Source organism: Pimephales promelas, chromosome 3 (assembly GCF_988280905.1).
Source record: "Pimephales promelas chromosome 3, fPimPro1.hap1.1, whole genome shotgun sequence".
NCBI lineage: Eukaryota > Metazoa > Chordata > Actinopteri > Cypriniformes > Leuciscidae > Pimephales > Pimephales promelas.
Genome location: NC_142771.1, coordinates 33,898,429 through 33,917,569, shown reverse-complemented (window position 1 = coordinate 33,917,569; position 19,141 = coordinate 33,898,429). Strand labels below are relative to the sequence as shown.

The 19,141-nt window shown below is 38.8% G+C and overlaps 1 protein-coding gene across 5 annotated transcripts in view; it reads right to left on the bottom strand.

The window, feature by feature from the left end:
- Positions 1–18,246, bottom strand: part of rhbdf1a (rhomboid 5 homolog 1a (Drosophila)) — a 66,249-nt gene extending 48,003 nt beyond the window's left edge. For 2 of the 5 annotated variants that reach the window (XM_039685968.2, XM_039685970.2), the window contains exon 1: positions 17,888–18,246. The gene's annotated coding sequence lies outside the window, so the exon portion shown is untranslated. Of the gene's footprint in view, positions 1–4,940; positions 4,963–9,723; positions 9,927–17,887 lie in introns of those variants that run through there. The other 3 variants (XM_039685971.2, XM_089128768.1, XM_039685969.2) reach the window with 3 other exon arrangements.
- Between the last annotated feature and the right edge of the window lie 895 nt (positions 18,247–19,141).

Below are 19,141 nucleotides of genomic sequence, written 5' to 3'. Positions count from 1 at the left end.
AGCTGTCTGCTCAATGTGTCAGAAGAGAATAAAATAGAGCAGGAGGCCTCAATGTAGTGAGACAAAAATCACATGACACCCAGTTACAATACACCGTCACATGCATACACCATAGTACTGTGGTGGACAAAGTGGTTAAAAGGAGAATTATGTCATAATTTAGAGGTCATTCGGGTCAATTGGGCCACTTTTAAGCATTAACATCACTGTCAAAAATTGGCACAACATGCAAGGAGAGTAAATGATGACGTTTTGGGGGTGAATTGACTGATTACGAATGCATGATATGGTGAGGTCTTTGAGTTTAGAGTTTACCCCTCTATAAATAAAACAAAATATGTATTTTTTAACAAGCATGTACAGGGATCACTACAGTGATTGTGTTTTAGACAGTGCATTCAATATGTGTTACTCTTTATAATTTCCATATAGCCAATACTAAGTAGAGTGCATATGCAAAAAAGAAAAAAAACGTTTTATTTAAATAACCATAACTGAAAAACTTGTGTTTTGCATTCACAAGCTGGTGAGAGCAAACACAGTAATGCACGTTTACTTTCATACAGGATTAAAATTTCCTTGATCTGTTACAATAAAACAGCTTGATGTGCGATGCAATCCTATAACTATCAGAACTCAAAACTTCCATTTATTGAAACTAAGGGTATTACATGGCAACAATCTATTATTAAACTATATCAACTATAATCTTACATTTGTCGCGTACAGACGACGACATAGTCAAAATGATCCCCATTCACACAGATCCTGAATTATTTATGCCAGGCCAGTAGTACTTAGCGAAAGAAACACCACGTGCCTATAGACTGAACACGCAATACGTCACCATTTTTTTGTAGTTTACGTGGAGACAATAATGGTGTTGTTTTTCAAAAGTTTTTTCAGGCCCCCAAAATGCTGCGGGCATGAAGGGAAAAAAGTTCAAACTTTGTCGTGTAAAGCCCCTAATACAGGGTTCAGACTACACAATATTTGTGTCTTTCGATAGTCACTGTGTCACTGTCAGATTATATGATTTTGACTCAAAACGGAAAAGAAACATGTCAGACTACACGTTGCTTACCGACCAATCGTCGCTTGCCTTCTTGAACGGCGTGCGTGATGTCATCAAGAAGGCCGAACTAGAAGAAGAAGGCTGACTTCACAAAAGCTGTGACACACTATACGAGATTAAACGATCAAATCTTGCGTCCCGACACCCTTTGTCATTTACAAATCACCACGACACCCCATATCAAAGACGGAGCAGTTCCAACTTTACGAACAGAAGCTGTTGTTTACGGGCCACGACCTGTAAGTATGATTTATTTTTCGTCGATGTGTTTTCCTGTAATAGTTTGTATTGTTAATTGTACGATTGTACGACAGTTTGTTAAATGCTCATTCATACTTGACGTTATCCGACTAACACCTACCATTACAAATTTTTTTTTTTTTAAATCTCAACAGCGAACTTAGAATTAGTGTAAATTATTCTGTGATTAACGTAAGAGCTTTTATGTATATGTGTATCTACAGGCATATTAAACATGGTTCTGTGTTGGATTTGGCTACTGTAGTAAAGCCAATGTTTAGTGTTCATTTTGAAAATTAATAGTTATTAGTTCTGGCGACAGATATTTGACAGTCGTTCGAAAAACGGTGCCATTCAGTCAGTCATAACAACTTTTTCAAAAAAGTATGACAACAACAACAAAAAAACTATTCCGAAACGTTGTTTAACAGCCGTTCTTGAACAGGTTCTTCTCGATCATCTTCACTAACATTCTCTGGGTTCGATTCTGGCTCAAATTATGGTTTTATTGACGCCATTGTTTATAATACACAAACTATACCGGTAAAAGTAAGGGGCGTGACGTTTTTGAAAAACGTGTAACAGGCGGTTAGCGAATCCAGAGCCATGTAGAGAGATCCGAGCGAATCACAACACAATGGGCCAGCGAACCAATCTGAGCCCATTGCGGATTTTTGAGGGACTGGCTTCATAGAAACCATTGTTTTTTACAAGGAGGGACAAAGCAGTGTGGAATAAAGGTAAAATATATGAACAATAATTACATTTTTTTGAAAACGAAGTATGGACACGTTACAGTGCACCCCACAAACACAATCAAGCCTTCGAAAAAATGTGTTTCACCACACCTTTAAAGTCCCCGTGAAATCAAAATTGAACCTATTTACTTTGTTAGCGCATATTACTAGTCTTGTGGTGAACAATTAATCCGTGCAAGTGAATATATATTAAAAAAATGTTTTACCTTAGTAATCTTTAATCAAAATCTGAAAAGTTTCTTCCGGTCTGGAACGGTTTCTTTTTCTGATGACGTAGGTTTCACAGTTTGGGTGGGGAAACGCTTAACCACTCCCCTCAAACTGCTAGTTTGCTATGAGCGAGAGATAGAGAGGAGGAGCGCTAGAGTAAAACCCTGCCCTCTATTCAATATTCCGTTTCACTTGGAAATACGTCAGCACTGGAGAAAAATCGTTTGCAACTTCCGGTTCACGGGGACTTTAAGCTGGGACAGAAGAAAGTTACACACTTCACCTTTAAATGCACACAAATACGTCAGTGAATCAAGGCAGAATGTCCCTGCAACCCTATGTATGTGAAGGCAACTCCCACTACAGACGTCAAAAGGATCAATGTTGTCAACTTTTCAGTTTGTGGCAGGATTTTGACAAGACATTTGACCTCTTTTCATTCCATCTCTCTGGCTGTGCTGAGTTTCCTCTCAGGAGAGCAGCATTACAAACAGCGAAACAGCCCGTATTTCAAGCAGCTCCCTGACAGAGAGGCTTCAAGCCGCATCCTCGACCTGCTAAACAAGTGACTGATTGTCTGCTGGAGGTCAAACATTTTCCTGTTAAGTGAGCTAAGAGCGGACTCTCAGTCACGGCGTGCCCAAAAACATGTGATCCCCATCTAAATAGTTTCCAGCATGATATCAGCTTGAATCAGGGCCACAGAAGCTCTTATTGTGCTCTCAGTAAATGAGCCTGATGAGACTCAAGCAGAACAGAAGGTCAGCAGATGGGAAAAAAAAAAAACATCTAGGGAACCAAGTTCATACTAAAAACTGCATTTGTCGTCATCTACACATGTGCACAATTTCTGCACTCTAAGAAAAGTTGTACAAATACAGTACGGCCCAATGTACCCAGATAGCAAACTGACATTGAATCAACGTGGAAATATGACATCGAAACAACGTTGATCTGACATAGTTTTGCTCATCGAATTAACGTTGAACCAACGTCAGACGCGTCATTCTTTCAAAACTAACGGAAAATCAACTTGAAATCAACGCGTTGTTTCAACGTTATGAAAGCAAACCAATTTTCGATTTTCATTTAGCTTTGAAGAATGCCGCGTCTGACGTTGGTTCAACGTTAATTCGATGAGCAAATCAACGTTGTTTCAATGTCATGAGAGACGTCGTTTCCACGTTGATTCAATGTCAGTTTGCTATGGGTACTGTTTAATATGAAGGAATTTTTTGTATTGTTCTGTATTTCTGTAGGTGTTTTACCTGTATTTTGAATTATGCATTGAATTGTGTTTTAGAGTGGAAGGAAATGTCTGTAAAAGTACAGATGTACAAGTAATTTTCCACCAACTATTCTTTACAGTTTGAGATATTTATATCAATGATGCGCGGGTTGATCCGAAATGAGCGGGTGCCTGCGGTCACCCGCGGTTACCCGCAGTTACGGGTCATCCAAAAATGTTTTTAATGATATTCGGGTCGCGGTCGGTCGGGTCGTTTGAAAAAAGATGCCAATTAAACATTTGTATTAGTACTAGACACAATTTTTGATGAAATATACAGCCCTACACATTATTGGCTGAATAACTGGCACGAAGATAACACACGAGCTCAGTCTAAACAGTTCTCGGTTCTATACTAGTGATTCGAGAACCGCTTGTACAATATTTTTTTAACTTTTTTTTTGCGGTCCGAGTTGCGGGCGGGTAGCTGAAGACGTCGGTCGGTTGCGGTTTGTTTATACATTGACCCGTGCATCACTGATTTATATCGCTATAAAATATATATTTTTTTACCAGAATACAACTAATAAAAACTAAAACTTACATTATATATCCCTTCTCGAATCCATCTATCCTCTGTAGGCTTGTGAGATATTTTATTTTATTTCTATAACCAAACGTTTTCAAATTTTTTCAGCTTGTGTCATTATGCTAAAAATACGAAAGAAGACTCTGGACTATATTAGCCTCTGAACTTTCAGTCACTTGAGTTTATCTTATCTGCCCGCAAAAGCAACAAACCCAACAATAGTCCTCAAAGGACAGCACAGATTCCATCACATCACATCCGCCTCAAGTGAGGCGAGGGTCAGAGGTCAGAGGTCTGCTTATTTGAGGAGCCAGGGAAGGAAGTGAGCAGAGCAGAAGAGCTGATGAGACCCAAATGCAAGAAGGAAACACACTCATGTCTGGGACTCTTCTCTGCTTCCGTCAGCCACATTTACGGTAAAAACACAAGTCGGTACACAATACATAGTACACAAAATAAATCTTGTTTATCATTCATGCAGTGCGTCATGTTTGGCAACATTGAAATGGAGGGAAAACATCTTCACATCACTTCCTGCCATCATCACAACATTTTCTAGGCTCATCATTAAAAATAGTCCCCAGCTCTTATCACGAAACCATTGTTCCTCCTTACTGAAAGAACTTTTTCCATGTTTCTATCATAAACATTTATTGTAATTAAAATGAAGCCGAAATAAAATAAAACGTACATATTAGATCTGCAGCGAGTTACTAACTTCTAAAATAAATACCGAAGTAAAGCTAAAACTCGAAATAAAAGTAAACCTAACAATTAAGCTAAAATTAGAATGAATAACTGAAAAATATCAATGGTGTATAAATGATACTAAAATAGTACCGTTATAAATAAGACGTCCTCTGAAATGTCAGGTTGAACCGGATGCCGCCGGGTTTAAAGGCACTGTGATCACTGTATCTTGAATGATCTTCAAAAGAGGGTGTTAGCCAAGTGCCATGTCGAAGCAACAAAACCACGAAAGGGAAGTGCAAGGGCTGGGTATGACTTTATCCTCACGCCCTCGCATGACTTCTGTGCTGCAGCGCTCAACAGAGCATCAATACATCTGCCCAGTACTTCAAAAACTACTGTCAGGAATCATTTATTACTGGAGACATGAAGCTCCTGGAATTTTTTTTAACGCTTGATAATATTAATTGACACGTTGTTTGAACATCTGGTCTTCTTGGACTCCCTTCCCCCACTGATGGCAGAGATCATGAGAAAGGAAATGATCTTATCACACAAAGCCCATCCCTTTCATGTGCAAGTTGCAAATGCAAACACTGATAAGTGTATATGACTCCTGTGCAGCGCAGGTGAAGCTCATTATCATGAAAATGAAACGCTGGGAAGTAGACAGCAGGGCTTGAAGGTGCAGATCTGGTTCTTGTGGTTTAGGCGAGCGGTCTAACCCGGGGCACAAGCATGTGGGCTGATGACACAGTTTCACTCTCTGCTTAAATTCTGCCACAACGTCAGTTGAAAGGAATCTTTCTCACACCACATGTCGCTACAAACCTGAATGACTTACTTTCTTCAGAATACAAAAGGACAATTTTTGAATATTACCAAGGGCACTCTTATTACTGTGAAAGAGAATTGGGTGTATATATATTAGATCCCGACCGATAAAGGATTTTGAAGGCCGATACCGATACAAATATTTTGGGGTTTTAAAATCCGATATATCGGCCGATATTTTATTTATTTTTTTAAACTGGACATGATAGTCACAAATTTTGTCATGCTTATTTGAGTTAAGAGAACTGATGGGGATGTTTGCAAGCAATGTATGTATCATGACCATCTCAACGAGTGTTGCCAACAGGAACGGTGTAGAGTGCCCTCTGGTGGACAAACTATACAACTCCAACACTCGTGACATGGTTAAGCGTGTTTCGTCCGTTTTTATTTTATTTTTGAAATATTCATTTATCGGCCATTATAACCGCCGATACCGATCGTTTGGAAAATGCCTAATATCGGCCGATAATATTGGTCTGGCTCTAATATATTAGAGCACTAAACTAACTTTTTGCCACAACTACCAATGTCCGGTGACTTTATTTAAAATTTACTGGCCGTGAAACATCCTTATTAAAGTTACAAAAGTTATTCAGTAAAGAGCAATGAGTGATTGTTCTTTGTCTTTTGTTATTCGATTTTGTAAGATTAAAAACACAGTCAGCAGTAGGGATGGGAATCTCTAGGCACCTCACGATTCGATCCGATTACGATTCAGAGGGCTGCGATTCGATGCTAAATCGATTATCTGAATCTTTTGTGATAATAATCTTAAATATATACATGCATGTGTTAGTATTTATATATACAAAATAATTATACACACCACACACATATATCATGTAAATACAAACTTTTATTTTGGATGCGATTAATCGCGATTAATCGTTGCCCATCCCTACACGTCAGGTTTTAACGAGGGTGTTTGGATCACGCGCCATCGCGTCTCTGATGGTCTGGCCACTGCACTTCCGCACTTCAGAGTTCCATCTTTTGCGTTTCATCAATATTACGTTATTATATCTAAAAATATATATATATATTTTTTGAAAATTGATTTTTGACATTTTGTGAATTGATTCAGAATCGTCCACGTCCGCATCGCGATGCATCTAAGAATCAATTTTTCCTCCACCCCTAGTCAGCAAAGGGAATATTAGGCTGCTGTCACTTTAAGAGCTCCACGGATGCAATATAGGCCTACGTTTACACACCCGTTTTATTTCTCAACTGTTAACGTTCAGTTAAGACGTAACTGACAGTTTCCAAGGATACTTGCCAAAACTTAATGTATTTTGACAATTTTGTTTGAGCATGTCTGTTCAAGGTCAAGAGAGCTCAGTTGACTGTTCGCGTGATGTCCGATACGCTGCTTTTTGGACGCGTGCTTTATGTTTAAACTTCCCACACAAAAGCGAGTTCCCTTCGTGTCGTCTTGAGCTTGAATATTTCAATTGGCAAAGCTTAAACTTTCGTGATGATGAAGCGCTGGCCCATTAACTGTCCAGAGCGTCGGTTTGTTTACGTTACCAAGCAACCATTTGCATACACAAAGGCGTACACAAAGGAATTTTTGTTTTTACGTTTAAAAAAAAAGCAAGCGGTACCAAACAGAATGCAGTTTCAAGAACCATTTTAAAAATGAGATGCTCATGACATGAGATGCTGAAAGAAAGTATCCACCAGCACCGCTACGCCAAATAATTTTCCTCTCAAATACGACTGAAAGGCTTACACTACTTAAGCGAGTGCAACAGACCAAATATGACAGGAGCCACACAGCTCCCATTAACCCACTCAATCTCTGTTATAGTCGTAGAGTTTTGAAAGCTTGGCAAAGTTGTACATTTTCAGTCACCCGCATTAAAGAGGTCTAAGCAAATGGTCATTCCCACGTCAAAATCATTTCTGCTGCTTTTAGGAGCGCTCAAGGTGGAGATCTGGGAGTGACCTTGAGCTGTGTTGACAACACGAAACTAAGGTGGAGGGGAAAAGACACAGTTGGGTTGGGAAAGAGAAAGAGAGAACGAAGAAGAAAACAGCAGCAGGCCCCTGCAGCTCATACAAACAGGGAAAAACAGCAATTCCAAGCAGGCAGGCTTGGTTTCCTTCCTTCAGACCCCGCACACACCAGAGCAGGAACATGTGTGACACATACTAGCTTACCATGGCTGTGGACAGACAAGACAAGAACAGAAGGAAAGTGCTCTCGCCAGCGCTCCACATGGGAGTGAGTGTGCCGTGATGAGTCTGCAGTTGTGCATGCCACGCTTGTGCAAGAGTGCGAGCGAAAATCTGGGCTGCATCCCAGAGCAGCAATCTAACAGCTTCTATTACTGCTTTGTTTTTATCGTGATGCTTGCCGTCAACATGGCAAGCGCTCGATTGTTCTCTTTTTCCTGTTTTTGTTTCCCAAAAGAAGAGGCCTCTTGTGGCTAATGCTTCTTTTCTGCCTTTGCAAAGTGCTTGATCCACCTCTTGCATATTTGAAAGAGTTTACATCATTCGGCGGGCACATAGCAGTGCCAAGATATGACTAATGGAAGGGAGACTTGGCTGGATGGCATCCACATAGTTTCAAGCAAGGTATGCTGAACGCCCCAAACAACACATCTGGTGACATAATGTTCAACAGAGCACAGTTTTCCAGGCAAAACCACTGGGATTTTTACCAAGCCCTTCTCTGAGAAGAAACCGTGGACGGTTGTGCAATGCGTTCACACTGACCTTACAGGAATCTTCTTGTCAGTTTTTATTAGTCATCATGCATCCACCTACTCCCAAAAGGCCATTGAAGGCCAAGTCACACAGCGGCACAAAACACGCCCTCAGTTTTTGGTTTGTAGTCTAGACTAGTTTGATTCTGTCCAGACTGCACATGACTTCAAGTAGACAAACAGGGTCGGCAGCCTCAGACTCATGCCACACTGTATGCTAAAGATAGAGACAGGCGAGCTGGCCGACCTATTTAAAAGTGGCCCTTCATCCTCATTGCAATAATATTAGCACACAGGCATAACTACAGACGGGACAAAACAACAGCCCAAGACCCAATATAAACTACTGCCTACTGGATTATGCAGTCAATAGTAAATATTCACTGTATTTTAATGTCTAAAATAGACATTCTTACATTCCACAGGATGAAGAACTACATCCCCCAAATTTGTATGCACACAGATAGTAATAGAAACTGGATGGATTGGTTGGTGGTGGGGAGGGAATAGGGAGTTTCTCAGAAAATGTTCCCTGCTTAGGGCACAATGCAATTTCAAAGAGAGGCGACGGCAGAACTTAAGAAGTGTCCTTGTGGGAAGTTTACATATTCAGAAATCGTAAATACAGCACGTGCATTAGGGTTAGCGATTTTCGACTTACTTGCTGGACAATTTCTTATACTGTAAACTTTTTAATACTAATACAACATTATGAGGAAAAATGGATGGACATTGGCTGTGTGAATTATACAGTGTTAAAAGTGTTTGGTCATATGTTTGTCTCATGGTTAACCAGCTAAATGAGCATTGTAAGCCTTATTGCTATTTTTCCATCATCATCATTTACAATGACAAATTATTTAGCATGTTAATTTGCTTCAGCCAAGGTTCTTTAACTAACACATCCCTAACTTGGGCGTAAAGTCTATCTATTATTTTGTAAATCGATCTTCTTGAGAAATGCTTTACTTTCGGTAACACTTACGTTTAGAGTCCAATTCTCACTATTAGTTGCTTATTAGCATGCATTTTGCTAATCTGGCTGTTTATTAGTACTTATAAAGCACATTTTAAATGTCTTTTCTGCATGACAATATTCTACATCCCCAAATCTTACCTAATACCTAAACTTAAAGGGGTCATGAACTGGCTTTTTAAAGTTTTTATATTGTTGTCTGAGGTCATATTATGACATTCGCTTGGTTTTTGCATTCAAAAACATCAAAATGAATAAGTAATAGGGTATTTTGTACCCAAGTTTTTAGCCTACCTGAAAAACGCTCAGTTTTTATGGGCGTCTCGCACTGAAGATTTGGAAGTAAACGCCCACTGCTGTGAGTGGATAACAGTTTTGCATATTATAATGAGTTTCAACTCACCCGTCGATGCACTTGGGGGAAATTGTTTAAAAATGTCCAATGTTGTAAAATGGCAACCGGAATGATTCGCCCATACATGTTCGACCCAGAGTCCGTGTGTTGCACCATTCCTGTCAGATCCAATATAGACGGCACAGCACCGTTCTTTACTCTTAATCGGTCTGCAAATCCAGTCTTGTTTACAAAACAATCTTTAGTGAAATGAAGCGAACAGACGGACGATGTTTTACCTCATCAGCTGGAACGTCATTAAAAATAAAGTTTATCCATGCAGTCCTGTTGAAATCCAGAGGAAGCTTATGCAGCGACTGTCTTCTTCCACAACCAGGCACTGCACAATATTCTGTATTGCTCGGTAGCTCGATCCGGTTTGTCATCACGAGGTAGGCATCTATGTTATTTAGCTATGCGTGTAATGCGCGAATCGGTGGGCGGGGCTAAACCGGCCATGTTGAAGTAGGCGTTGATCTTCTTCTGCGGGGGTGGTGTTTTATCCTCTTTGACGTCATAGTTCCCCACTTTGAAAAACGAGTCGTTTGCTGAGCCTGGTGTCACTAAAAGCTTTTATTGGACTAACAAGGACGTTTTCAGTTCTGAAACTTACAGGATATTCTTATAATATGATGACCTCAAAAGCTCAAGGAAAATTTTCTCATTTCATAACCCCTTTAACAACAACTACCTTACTAACTAATAAGAAGCAGCAATTATGAGTATATTGAGGCAAAAGTCAAAGTTAGTAAATACCAAGAAATGGACATAACTTGCTCTTGCGGTGAAAACGAAAGACTTCTCTCTGGTGACGAATGCTGGATTTCTTCAAACTGTTGTCCCGCTTACACCTTGGCCTACCACAATAAACTTCAAGCACACATTAGTTTTTGAGTGCAATGTCCAAATCCAATCAACAACCGATGGATAGAACCAAGTCCCTAAACCTATTTTATTTTCATTAATCCGTTACACTCGGATGTACATCACATTACGGAAGAAATTATCTGTCGCTACTTTTGTTTCATTGCGACTTATAACTATAATTGTGTTCAAGTGTGCTCAACTCGAATGTTAATTTCAACATTAATTCAATGCACCATTACACTTGGTAAAATTCCTTCGATCTGCAGTGAATGAATGTGAAGTGTAGTGGCGCTGTGTGTGGGGAGGACTCACTGAAAACATTGTATATGACTGAAACCACCACTGTGGCTTAAAAGGGCTGACTTAATGATACTATAAGTTTTTGTCTGTTTAAAATGCGGTTTTGACTTTGTATCTAAATTTGACTATGACAGCAAGACCACAAATCAACCGACCCACCAGGAAGCTCCCTGCGGCCACTCCATCCATCTGCCTGATGTTCTCCACCACGGGCCTCTAAAGTGAAGAGATTATGAGAGCAAGCCTTCATATAAAAAACCTAAAAATCTAACCTGAAATATAACACAGAAACACTCTGTGTGTGTGGAAAATGTATGAGAGGTACCCTAAACCAGCCTGAAATCCATGTTTTTCCAGGCTGGTCTAACTGGTGGACCAGCCTAATCATGCTTGTTCTCAAGCAAAACTAATTTGGTGTAACTGGTCCACCAGCAACATGACAAAATATACATTATGGTGGTGATCAGGCAGGTTTCAGCAAGGTAGAAAAGCCAATATTCTTGAATAACAGATTGAAGCAAGCAACTGTAATTATTTGTAAATGATCTCCCAACCTATATCAGCTTTTAATATAATTATTCGGGGTAAACATAACCCAATGCAAAGACACTCTATTGATCAAAGCCCTTCCTGTGGAAACACCCATAACATTACCAAAACCCTCCAAAATTACACAATACACTTACACATCATTTCACACCAGCAGCACTGTTTCTGAACTTAACCGTCTCATTTAGAAACCATTTTGCTCATTACAGTCACGTGGAGAAATGTTCAAGAGCATGCCACAATCAAATCAAACAACACCTGAAACAGGCAAGACACACAGTAATTACATGCTCCAAGAATATTTCAAAGACCACAATCTTTTCTTCACCCAAACACATCTAGAGCATTCTTGCTTTTTTAAAGTGCAAAAACGAATTAAATGTGCTGAAATATACAATATATGTGTGAAAAACAGCCTCTCTTACCTTACTATTTATGCACGTTACAATTCTCCATGCGATTTATGATTGTTTACTCACATAATGACTATAATTATGCATCAACCTTTAGTGCTACCACATGTTTAATATATAGATAATGTTAATATTAGTAGTGAGTGCATGATTAAATCAGAAAACGCTCCCAAAGAAAATGCCGAGTTCATTGAGGTCAAGTTAATCAAGTCAGTGAAATCAGCAACTAAAATGAAACCACATGAGATCATGTTCCTGTTAATACATCCTCTGGCACAGCTGCAATTTTGATTAAAAAAAGATACATTCATTTATTCCAGAACCCAAGCAGGGACTGCATGTTTCTAAAAATGCATATGAATGTCTAAGAAGTTCATTTACGTGCGAATTCTAAACATTTTTTAAATATGTGCGAATGAACAAAGTGGTGTGTTAAAGTCGGCGTGAAACGGAAGTTGAGATTGTCATTTTTTCCTTGTTGTGACGTATATCCGAGTGAAACGGCTTCTGAAATGAGAAAAAATATGTATAGGGCGGGGCTTGATTAAAAAACCTATTTTTACTCTCTTGCATTCGAATAAGGTCATAAGGTCATGTATTTATTTTTAAATTAGTCGGTGTTCTACAGGTTGTATATGTTGATACACCAAATGTTTTGCTACTTGCTTTTATCTCTTTTTACTATATTTATTTTATTTGATTGAACTATTTTATTGTACTGGAAAGCACTTTGGATCAACTACGGTTGTTAAACTTGTGCTCTATAAATAAAGTTTGACTTGATTTCATCCTTCGTGAATTGATTGGATCGTTGGAGGTTGGGCGTTGCAAACAAAATGGAGGCAGATTTGAATGCGTTTCTCTGAGAGGCGGTGCACCGATAGCCGCACCCTCATCGGATCTGGCCGCACCCTTTCGCCATTCCACGTGACCAAAATAGAAGAGAGGTTGTTTCGATGGGGGAGGGAAGGGTAATGTATTTGATTAAAGATTACAAGGGTACATGATTTTTTTTTTAAATAATGAGGTGCACAGATAAATCATTTATAATAAACACTACAATATTACATATAAAAAGAAGATTTGAAAATTTGATTTCATGCCGACTTTAATGAAGTCCACTTTCGAAGAGGGGGGTGTGCTGCTGGGACGTCCCCAACAGCTCTGACACAATTCGAATGCTGCTTCGTTGAAAATATGAAACTTGAAGCATTATAGCTGTGGGGTTTTAGCAACTTTAAGTGACAATAGTCTCTTCTTTCAAAAGTTGTCAAACAAGTCAGTGAACATGTCTTTCAGAAAGTGATGCTGTTACTTAGAATTTTCTTTTCAACAAAATGTTTCTATTTTACACACCGCAGGAAGAACTTGGTTATACTTACAAGTAGTGCTGAATCTGATATCGTCACATTCTATTATTACCTTCAATCCTCGCTTATTGCTGTTTTGCAACCCCTGTTACCGTAAACCACATACCTGTGGTGACAAAGGATGTAATTTCACAACACATTGGTGCTATTCAGACCGCAGTTGAGCTCTTTCTGAGGTACAAAGAACTGGTTAAAAAAAAAAAAGTACGCTACTGCGAGAAGAATTTCATATTGACTTGTACATAGCTAAAAAGAACACACGGTCATCTCACAAAAAATAAAATAAAAATAAAGAGTCACACCTTTGACTTTTTATGTTTTAGACAAAACATTGGTTAATGGAAGTTTTTTTATCGACATTTAGAAAATATCTCAAAAGTTTTGCGCAAATTTGTAACAGAAACATGGCTACAATAGCTCTGGTGACATTATCACTCTAGCTTTCACTGTTTTCTTTTTTTTTTGTAGTTTTCTTTTTTTTTTGTAGTTCAGAATACATGTAATGTGGATTGCAAGGTTTAGGGTTCATTCATTCCATCAAAACTTTCAGTATCTGAAATTGGATTGGATTCATTTGGATTGACGAAAATGAGCGCATGTAAACATACCTATTGGAAATCAACGACTTAAAGGTACAATATGTAGGATTTTGGCAGTTAAAATATCCAAAAACTACTAGGCCAATGTTACATATTTTGCTTAGTTGATTACTTACAAAATCCCAAATGTTTCCAACTATTCGTAAATCGTGAGAAAATTTAACCAAGCAGGGGTGAGGGAGTCGCCATCCACGTTACCCTCGGTTTCAAATAGTTACCATGGCGGCAGACGTGGACAACTGGGTTACGCCTAACGGTACGCTCACGCTGCTGTTGTTTTGTTCAAACATTATGGACCATGGCAAGCAGACTTTGAGACAAAAACAGGACTAAAACAAAGATCAACATCTTTCGAGATGCCGCTCCACGTACGCGACTATTTTTTACGCAAGTGGCATCTCTGTCAAGAGTATTTCATGTACTTTATTAGACAGGTGAGCAAATGTACATAAAACTAATCAATGTTATTTAGTTCAACATGATGAAATGTTATGTTATTCTAATGTTGATCTATCTTACCGCTAGTCTCATACAGCCAACACACAACCTAACTAACAGCATTCAACACACATTTAAATGCCGTTTAGTGTGATAGTGTAAATGCTAGAGCAAGAGAAACAGCGCTGCGTTAACTAAAATTTAATTTGTCTAATAAACTGACCTGTGAGTATTAATTGAGCACTTGCGTATAATGTTAGTAATGGACTCGCGGTGTGTGTGAGATGCTAGTATACGTCTCTTATTGCAATTGCGCCATGCTTCACACCACAGTCATGTTAAAAACAAAGTATTCACATATACATAAAAGATCCATCAGCTCGGACAACAAGATCCATATTTCCGCCTAATGCTTTGCGTCATCGATGTACGCCTATGTTATTGTAAGAGGTTAGCGATCCCTGGTGGTGAAAAATCCTACATATTGTACCTTTAAGATGTCTTTAATCACTGCAAACTGTTGGCGTGAAAAACCCTCTGCTTACTACCATTGTTTGATAAATCGCTGGTCGAACCGATGTTATTATATCTGGCCCAGTCAGGCAATTAATACAAACAGAGTGCAATTTAGCACAGCAGAACTTTAATAAACACACATGCCACTTTAATAAACAGTTTCATTGCCAGAAATGTCTTTTAAATTGGGAAGCTTGAAAGAAAACAAACCCACATGTAATGAAAGCGATCCACACTTGGCTAGACAGACCGACAGTGAGACGGACACACACTGCCGCGTGACTCATCCACATATGATCACTCTTCTCCATTACTTATAGCCACCTGCGGCACCTACTCCTCAACCTACATGTCCAACAACCTACTCCAACACTATCCTCCCCTTGTCCTTTCCTCTACTGTGTCGACCTAGAGCCCAGTTGGACCGCACCTGCGACACATAATGACGACAGTCGATCGAAGCCATGCTTAATCGGGCTTGTTACATCACCACGAATGATGATCCCCTGAATGAGATAATGTTTCGAAAGCATTGCGGCCACAAGCTGGAGTGGGATGTGGCGACAGGCCAGGGACACCTCGCGCAGTGCAAACTTCAGAATAGACGCTCTAGCTCTCCCAATAAAATAACTGCTTGTATTCTTGACTATCTCTTGTGTATATGCATGCAAAACATCAGCGATAATGTTTCACAGGGATACTGAATTAGATGCAGGCCAGTAAATGCCTTTTTAAAACACATAAGCATGACCTGAAGCGGCACACACCCCCTAAAAGGCTAACATGCAGGTTGTGTTTCGAAACCCGAAAAAAGTGCTGTAGACACAGGAAGTATGGCATATGGATGCATCTCAATTTGTATCATAATCATTAAATATTTAGTTAGTTATGCTCCCCTGGAACTGGTTTTTAGATCATTGGATATGACATTATGGTGCCTTGGAAGCCTGTTTGTAATGAACACAATGAGAATAGATTGCTTTGTAATACCTACATTTTCCCCAGATAAATAAGATAAATTAGTTTACTGATGTGCATTCTTTATGTTGTCTCGTTCTTTTAATTATGGAAGGCTTTGTTTAAAAAATTATGGCATTCTGTTTGTGCCAAAAAGTGTCCTCTGCTTTGCACTGTACATTTGTCTGTTTAGTGCCATTGCTGTTTCTATTTGTGTCCTTCCTTCTCCCTGTTGTGCGTTTACCTCGATTTTATGCAGTGTTGGGGAAAGTTAATTTTAAAAGTAGTGTTAATATATTGTGTTACTCCCTAAAAAGTAGCTAACTGCATTACCTAGTTACATTTTATGCAAAGTAATGTGTAAAGTTCTATTTTTGGCAAATGAAATAGCCTTTTCACACCGTAAGTGAAGTGAATAAGCCTCAGGCTGAAGGAAATGCAAATTCACTTTATTATTGGATAATAAAGTGAGATTAAATGTACAAAGTGTATTTGTGTTTCATTATTAAATTAAATACTATACTTAACATTAGTATAGAACTACAATAACCATCATGTTCACACACAGCATCTCTCTGCTTATGGTGCGTTCAAATTACGCTGAAAGATGGTAAACGAGTGGGATGTTTACGAGTTGGGGATGTGTCATGTGTCAACGAGAAACATGGCGGAATACCACCATTTTTAGGTATTATAAATATTATTACCAATATTTAAATTTTACAGTGGCTTCATAAATTAATTAAAAACATTAAAAAGCAAAGCACATCTGATGCACATTCTTTGTTCTTCATTATCTAGAAGAGTTGAAAACCTTGCATTTTTGTGCAGTTAAATAAGAAATGGTGCACCACCTTCTTGCTCCGCAGAAAGTGACTTGAACGCACCTGACATAGTAAACACGACTTCCCACCTTGTAAATACGAAAACTTATTCTCGATTTCTCTCAACATGGGGACGGGAGAGGTGTCAAGAGGTGTAAACAGCGTTACTTATTTAAAAAAGTAACTCAGATATCTTGTTGGAAATTTCAAAATAATGCGTTACTTGACTAGTTACTTAAAAAAGTAATCTGATTATGTAACTCGCTTTGCTTGTAATGCATAATTTCCAACACTGGTTTAATGCCAGTGTTACTCTCAGCGGAGTAAAGTTACTCTCAGTGGAAAGTAAACAAATAGAACACTGAGATTTTTTTGTCTGAATATAATGACAAAGAACAAAGATGAACCATATGAGTCTACAGATCTATTCAAGTTTCTAGAGATAAATGTATACGTTTTTTTGAAAACTCATTATTGGGAAAAAAAGAAGAAAAAAATCTAAATATTTTTATTTGTTTTGTGTCATTCTCCCAGTTATAACTTATAACTGCATGTACCTTAATCCATTAAATAGCCTAATTAATTAGCATTTGTGAATTTTCAATGATTTATAAAAACATTTTGCTTGCTCAAGTCATGTGTGACTGCGGCTTTACCAGAACCCTACATGAAAAAGGGCAACACACAATCACCAGCCAGCAGTGGCCTTTGGTTTTGAACAGGCTGAATGCATGAAATACAGGTAATCAACAATCAGCTGATACATTTAAAAATCACTATTGAGGCGGGGCATCCATAACATTCGAACTGACGTCACTGTGGCCAGTGCAGGAAATAAGTGAAATGATAGTGGACTATGGAAAACACACTGGCTTATTCGTATCAGAAAGATTGTCCCTCTGACAACCAACGCAGGGTTTAACTGATATAGGCACTAAGACCTGCAAATCACCATGCGGTTTGTAATATCACTGGAAACGGGGATGAAGCATATCTATCAAGTAAACTGGACTATATAGAATGAAGTCGTAAACACGGAACAGCACACGCGCCTCCACGACATGCAATCGTCTCATGATTTAAAAACACTCAGCTAACATCAAGTTCAAGTTCGGGTATTTAAGCATTACACACCCTGAAAATCGTTTAGAATTGAAATACACCAAACATCTTAATCCGATATGGTAAGAAACCGCATATTCTTTAAAACTGTACGATGCAGTATGCCACATAAATGCATCGATTTGATCTCAAGACGCACCGGTACGTTCATTGGCGTATATATTAACCTACACAGCAAAGACTGAAAATAAATCGTTACGAAAGAAACGATCACCTACCCTTATTCGATTCACAAGCACTTAGAAACGGAGTAAAATATTAACAGCTGAAATCTCCAGGTCCCTGTGAAATATCGAGGGTGTATAGGCTATGTTTATTTCATTTTTGTCCAACGTTAAAAAGCAGGGCAAAAGATAAACAGCTGCAGATGTCAAAGTCTCTCAATCTTGAGGCTCTCGGTGATAAAATCCAATGTTAAGACATTATAGAGCCGTTCATGTGATTGTTCCCACGCAGCAGCGAGTACATTCCCACGCACGCACGACACACACACAGCGAGAAGCGGTAAGTTTAGTTTTGGTCTGCCGGTAATTCAGTTTCATAAACCGGGAGCCCCGCCCGTGTCGACCAAGAGTCGGTCAAGTGCGTGCCCAATTGGTGCGCGTACACACACACTGGGAGGCGCAGAGACTCTTACTGTGTGTGTGTGTGTGTACAGCCATGACTAAGCAGAGAAGTCTGTTAAATACAGGACAAGAGTTTATGAATTCCTCTCAACTGTTATTACAGTCGTGTGATTGTTGGGGAGTAGTTGTTTAAGTTGCTATATGTTTAAACATGATCTGACTGCGGTTTGTGACAGAAATGTAGATAAAGGGGTGTGGATTAGGACATGATCAGACCTCATGACACACTTGAGAAAGTACACGGACTTCTTTCTTTCTTCTAATAGATTATTAGGCTATATTTATTTAAATGCAATATTAATCAATCATACAATTTCAGTTAGCCTATTATCAGTAGATATACACACAGTATATAGTCAAATGGCCACAGTATGACCATTTTGTACATTTTTTTTCATGTGGTAATGGACTGTTTTTAGTGTTTTGTGTTGTTTTTTTTGTTGTTGTTATGTGCAGTTCTCAAATTTGCTCGACCAGCAGTGTTAATATGCAGCCCAACAGCACTGTCTTTTCACTTTCTGTATCACTCCACCTCTCTGTGTTTGTGTGAGTTAATAGCTGAATTTTTGTGTTTGAATTTTTCGCCAAGTTTGTTACAAAAAAGTGATAAGTGTTTGAAACCTTTGAGATTATCCTGTTAACATTCAATTCCATAATGCACCACAATAAGGAGTGTATAAAACCCATGTACATTCAGCAAGCAACTATTTTATCTCAGATTGGCTTCAACTTTAACAGAGATAAGATCAAGATTCTCAAGATAAAATCCACAAGCAGGGATCCATTCATAATGAAGTCCAGTCCTTCACCTACCTGCACAAAATCATTAACCAACAGGGCGGCACA